This window comes from Engystomops pustulosus, chromosome 8 (assembly GCF_040894005.1).
Source record: "Engystomops pustulosus chromosome 8, aEngPut4.maternal, whole genome shotgun sequence".
NCBI classification, from domain to species: Eukaryota; Metazoa; Chordata; class Amphibia; order Anura; family Leptodactylidae; genus Engystomops; species Engystomops pustulosus.
In genome coordinates, this window is record NC_092418.1 from 62267708 (window position 1) to 62274439 (window position 6732).

A 6732-nucleotide genomic window follows, 5' to 3' on the forward strand; every position below is an offset into this window, starting at 1 on the left:
GTAATTCGTCAAAACTTACTTGGACAGGAAGTATCATATTCAACTAGTTTGCATCTCTTGAAAAGATATGTTGTTTTTTTCGAACATATTAACTATATGAAAAACTCGCCAACCTGAAAAAAATATATAAATAATCCAAATTCTGTTCATGTTTCTCCAATCAGCATTGATTATAAAATAAATTTCAAGTTTTCTAACTTACATTAACAAAACCAGAACTTTCAACGGATGATCAACCTAGGGAAATCAACAAAAATAATATTTATTAGAGGTTTTACTTTAGCTGTATTCATTGTTAAAGGAGTAGGCAAGCAAATCACAAGTTCTGCTTGTTCACTCCATAACCATAAACTTTCTGACAGATTTACCAAGCTGTCTGAAAGTCAGAATATTTCTAGTTGTCCATTGCAACCAATCAAGGCTCCCCTTTAAAATATACATGAGCACTGGTAACATGAAAGCTGAGCTGTGATTGGTTAACATGGGCAACTAGAAAGATTCTGACTTTCAGACAGCTTGATAAATCTGCCCCAAAGTGTCATCACAGTTAAAAGAAAAAGAGACTTAGACTTCTTTCTACTCTATATCGCCACAATGGAGCAGCAAGAGCCTGAAGTCTTTGTGACATACTGTCACTATTGTACCAGACCTAAGGGCAGGATATACAGTGTAACCTTTACATACAGACCATAATTCTTGTTCACTTTTTTTTTTAATTTTTAGCATGTTTTTCATATATTGCAATATATAACCTGTAAGAAGACCAACCCTGGAAGATCAGTTTTCAATGAAATTTTGGCCTGTCATCTAAGAAAAACTGTTGTGCTAAACCCCTATATCAGTGGTCCTCAACCTTTGTAATGCTGTGACCCCGCAATACAATTACTCATGTTGCGGTGACCCCAAACCATGCGATTTGCAGTAAAAACACAATAAAATCGTGGCTCCGAAGGCTTTAGACCCCTGTGTTTTGCTCGTTCGACCCTTGCTGGGGTCACGACCCACAGGTTGAGAACCACTGCCCTATATGATCAGCACCCCCCTTTGGGCTATCATCTGAACAAGGTTTCACTGCTTATATTCATTCCTGGCATAGTACAAAAATTGACAATAAGTGTCACTTAAAACAAAGCATGCATGGAACTGTTTTAGTAAAACTTTTTGTTAGTTGAACAGAAAACTTTTAAACTGTTAGTAGTTAAACAACTTTCCAACTCCCCAACTTCCCATAACTTTACACTTACACAGAAGAGAATTTCTTAGAACATACGCCTGCGCGCCTTGACTTCAGCAAAGGTGTCCACAATGCTGTCTATGTCTAGTTTCCTAGCTCTCTCATTTTCTATGCTCAGAACCGCAAGCCCGGAAAGCCTTTGTTCTGACATGGTGCTCCGCAAGTAGTTTTTTTATTAATTTAAGCTTAGAAAAAGATCTTTCAGCAGCAGCTACTGTCACAGGTAGTGTTAAGAAAAGTAGCAAGGCTACACACGTCCGGTAGTGTAGAAGAAAGGGCACTGTTGTCTACCAGAAGGAGGTGAGCCAGATCACTGATAGAGGATGACTTCTGAATGTCTTCCTCTAATGCAGACCGAAAATTCAGCAGTTGAGCAGGAAAACTGGATGATAAATCTTCCTGGTAGATTTCTTGGAGTTTTGATGCAGCTTGGAAAAGAACATCATCAGACGCAGATGAAAGCATTGCAGGCTGAATAATATTAAAACGACCAAGAACCTTGTCCATTCCCATAAATCTGTTTAGAAGCTGAGATGTTACTATATCTAAACATGGAAAAAAAAACTGTAACTTGAAAATGTTTTTCTGAATCATTTAACCTCTCATCAACTGCCCATTCGTCAAAATGACGCTTGACTTTTGGGATCCGCTTCTTTTCAAACTGCGATGAAATGCCCCACTGCTGTGCAAGCGAAACTGCAATTTGTTTTGCTTCCTCAAACTGATTCCTGTATTGCCCAAGACTGTCAGCAATGTTCTTAATCAATCTTGAAGCTTCAGACAAATCAGTATTTTTTGCTTGCAAGACTTTAGAAACAGTATTAACTTTTTCCAAAATTGTTGTCTGCAGAACAATTAAAAATATGAATTGAAAAGACTATTTTTTTTTTTAACGATGCAGCCTCCTCTCTTTCTTTTGTTTTTGAAGAGGTAAGGACAATCTTTGATAGTGCTTGCAATACATTAACAAAACTAAAACGTAAAGCAAGCAAGGATTCATAGCGTGAGGCCCAACGTGTAGGGCACAACTTCTTCAATGTCAAGGTGGATTTAGTTGAGAATGAACAAAGAGTTTCCCATCGTTTTATGCTGTCAGCAAAAAATAAATTCTGTACTACATCAAAAAAACCTGCAACTTCCTTGATATTGGCCATTGCATCTTGTAGAACTAAGTTAAGATTGTGTGCTGCACAGTGTACATAAAGAGCATTTGGTTCTTTTTCTGCAATCCTCGCTTGCACTCCAGAGTATATACCACTCATGGTTGCAGCTCCATCGTACCCTTGGCCACGACACTTATTTAATTTCAAGCCTTTGCTCTCTATACAGGCAATAATATCCTTCTCTATTCCTGCAGCACTCTGATCTTTTACAGCATAAAAACCTAAAAATACTTCATGTATTTTCACGCTGGTTGCTCTTCCATTCTCTGCTCTGTCAACAGACACGTACCGGAAAACCTGGCTCAACTGATCAACCTTTGATATGTCCTGTGTAGTATCCATTATAATAGAGTAAAACTGTGCCTGTTGAATGTCTGAGACTATTTCTTTTTGGACTTGTCCCGCAAGAATTTGGATGATCTCGTTCTGGATTTTTGGGCTCAGATATTTTATGGATCTTTGGGGCATTCAATTAGTTCATGAAGAACTGGATCATAATCTGCTAAAAGTTGTATTATGGAGAGGAAGTTTCCATTATTAATTTCCCCCAAATTTTCTCGATGACCACGAAATGGAAGATTGGCCATTGCCATAGTTAATGTCACATTAACAATCCTTTGTAGGGCTTGCCTCCAAAAGTTCTTCTCTCTCCTCATTTGCTTTTCAGTTTCCTCATCTATTGTGCCCTTCTTCCTCCATTGGTCATATACGACACAGGAATCAACATGAGCATTTGAGCTTTCATGAGATTGTATTTTTGTGGTTAAGCTTTTCCATTTATTGATGCCTTTTGCCCAAGCTGGTTCAAAACCCTGCTTTTTGCGATCCCCAAACAGCCAGCATGGCTCACAGTACACAGCATTCAGCTTGGGAGAATAACACAACCATGTGACAGGAAGTTTAAGGCCAGTTTGTGTGATTCGATCATAATATTTTTCTGAAAAGCATCTTTTATCTTTGTCATTGTCTCTAGGGAACGGGCCAGGGGGTCTGCATGGGCCCTGGGAAATAATGAATCTTTTAACGTTTGGGTCAGCAATTGTTACAGGATAATTAGCCCTATCGGTGACATACTCAGAAGCAGTAGCACTTTCTAATATGCTGCTGGTAGATGTGCTCGCAGTTTGACTGGTAGCAGTGGAATTGATTGGCTCATTTGAGGTGGGAGTAATTGCTTGTATTTGGCTCATATCTCTACCACACTCATCCTCAATACTTTCTTCACTACTAGTCTGGGCACACCCCTCCACCTCGGTTGTTGTAACATTTGGAAGTGGAAAATTTTCTGCACTTGTCTCCTCTAAATCTGCTATAGATGTACTACTGCTTTCACCCACAGGTTTAGGGGCGGCAAAAAAGCTACTTATTTTCTGCATTTTTTGACTCTTCAAGTTCTCTTCCTTTCTTTTTTTACGCTTTTGAGCGCCACTGAGATGGTGATAAGTTGACATAGTGAAGAGATATGTGTGCCCTGTCAGCAAAACAGAGTTCCAGATATATATTGGTCTTTAATATATGTGATTCTTTACAATCTAAGACTGCGCAGTTCAATTTTAAAGAGTCTTTTGCTGTTTAACAGATCAACTGTTTTGATGTGGGATTATATATGTTTTAGGCTGAGTTGTAGATGCAAACAATGTATTTAACCACAATAAAGTAGTATCTGCATGTACAAACCAGTTTTCAGACCGATGTGGACATTACATGGTGCAGCTAAACATAGGACGTCCATTATTTAAAGGAAATCTACGATCAGGATCATGGATTATAAACCAAATACACTTACTTACTGGTGTCCCCTTTATCGAGATCTGCTCTTCTTTTAACTTCCTATGCCATAGATTAAGAAAATATGCTTTAAAAATATGCAAATGAGCCTGAGCGGCTCCAGGCTACATTAGAGGAAATCTACCACCAGGATAAAGATATGTAAACCAACTACACTGACATACTGGTGAGTGCCCCCTCTGCTAGGTTCTGCTTTTCTTTTAGCTTCTTAGGACCTTGTTTTTACAACAAAAAGGTTTCACAAATTATGCAAATGAGCCTCTGGGACTCCAGACTCTATAGCTGTTAATGGAGCTTGGAGCCCCAAAGGCTCATCTGCATAATTTTTAAAACTTCTTTTTCTTTAAAACAAAGGCATACGAAGCTACAAGAAGAGCGGATCCTGCCAGAGGGGGCGCATACCAGTATGTCAATGTGCTTGGTTTACAATCCTTCATCCTGGTGGTAGATGTCCTTTAACTTCTATGGAGCGTGGAGCCCCTCAGGCTCATTTAGAAGCCTTCAAAGGCATAAAAAGCTTGTAAGTGTACTTGGTTTATAATCCATAATCCTGATGGTAGATACTTTAAATATTAATCTTCTATCCCAAGATCATGCTAATAAATACTTAAGTGGCTAGATCAACCCCACTTTTTACAACGTAGTGAGATATTTCCAAACAGGCAGCCTTCAACTTAAGAACACCTGACTTATAAATGAGTTCTCTGGCCACTGTGACCTCTGGTGAAGCTCTCTGGCAATTTACTTGAACTTTAGCCCCAGACTGCAATTATAGGTTGTAAGGTGTCTGTAATGAAGCATTATTGTTAATCCTTATTCCCTTGTCAACCATGAATTTTTCAAATCCTATTGTTATAGGAAACTAAAGTTACAATAAATATACGAGTTCTGACTTGTATACAAATTCAATGTAAAGGTGTTTTCCCATGATTGAAAGTTAGGCTCTATTAGTGCTGAGACCCCTGCAGATCGCGAAAACGAAGGTGCCCACCGATCTCCATAGCGATTGATCAAGCAGAACAGTCATGCGTGGCCATCTGCTCCGTTAATCTGACAGAGCAAGGAGGGATCCGACGGACCCCTCGTTTTCGAGATCTGTGGGGGTCTCAGCATGGAGACCCCCACTGTTTAGCAAGTTAGGCCCTATCCCGCGGATAGGGCCTTACTTTCCTTCATGGGAGAACCCCTTTAAAAACCTAAAGATTAGATCTTGTATGTAACCTGGGGACTGACTATAAATGCAATCAGCACAACATCCAAAGATATAACTTTTACCTGTATTTGATTCCTACAGTATATTCAAACTGTAAAAGAAATATAGAAAGCACAAAGCTGTCAATAAAACTACCGATTCAAAACACAGTTTTAAATACTTATTTCATGAACAACACCAAACCATTATCAGGAACACCTGCACATTGCACACATGGTGGGGTAGTCCCTGCATTGGCTGGGTGGTCTTTGGGCTGCTCACTACCAGCACTGGTTGAGGAAAAATACATAGGGGCAGATTTATCAAGCTGCCTGAAAGTCAGAATATCTCTAGTTGCCCATGGTAACAAATCACAGCTCCCCTTTAAAATATTCATGAGCACTAGTAAAATGAAAGCTGAGATGTGATTGGTTGCCATGAGCAACTACAAATATTCTGACTTTCAGACAGCTTGATAAATCTGCCCCATAGTGTTAATACATAGTTTTAAAGTAAGCCATACTCACTTTTGTCCAGATCCTTCTATCTCTATAGATTGTAGGATACGTAGCTTTACTCTTCTCCTTTTCTCTTCAAGTTTTGATCACTGTTTGGCCTTCACACTTCACGTAATGCTCTTCACAATAAAATCTAGGAAAGTAGAAAAAAAGAAAATGGCTCTGAGCAAATGGGTGTTTAATATTCATAGTCTACCATAAGGATAACTCATTTTTAAAAATCAGCATAGAATAGACAGATGTGTTTAAGCTGATGACTAAGAGTAATTCTTTCCATATGCATATGCAGTGACTATTTGGCCGGGTCAACGTACGGGCCTGTTTCCACTGGTTGATAGTGTACATGAACTCTTTCACATCAGAACAGAGTCCATGTGCTCCATCTAACGCATGCTCATCTCCCTATGGCTAAATAGGAGTCCATGCAATATAGTGAACAATAGTCCTGAAACATGGGGCTCCTGTGTGCCAAAAAGCAAAGGGGTTACTAATGTTCATTGGTCGATATTTGAAAGTAAACTAATGAACTCTAAAAGCTTAACACAGATTATTGAAGAGTAACAGTATGCATATACTGGCGGTCCCCTACTTAAGGACACCCGACTTACAGACAACCCCTAGTTACAGACGGACCCCTCTGCCCTCTGTGACCTCTGGTGAAGCTCTCTGGATGTTACTATAGTCCGAGACTGCAATGATCAGCTGTAAGGTGTCTGTAATGAAGCTTTATTGATAATCCTTGGTCCCATTACAGCAAAAAATTTTGAAACTCCACTGGGGCAAAAAAATAATTTTGTCTGGAGTGACAATTGTAAAATATACAGTTCCGACTTACAT

General features: G+C 39.2%; 1 long non-coding RNA gene across 1 annotated transcript; it reads right to left on the reverse strand.

Annotated features, from left to right (window-relative positions):
• Window positions 1-200: 200 nt before the first annotated feature.
• LOC140074769 (uncharacterized) lies at window positions 201-6030 on the reverse strand. Its single transcript, XR_011849270.1, has 3 exons — window positions 5905-6030; window positions 5461-5489; window positions 201-237 (listed from the first exon to the last, which is right to left on the reverse strand). It is a non-coding gene; the product is annotated as an uncharacterized lncRNA (long non-coding RNA).
• Between the last annotated feature and the right edge of the window lie 702 nt (window positions 6031-6732).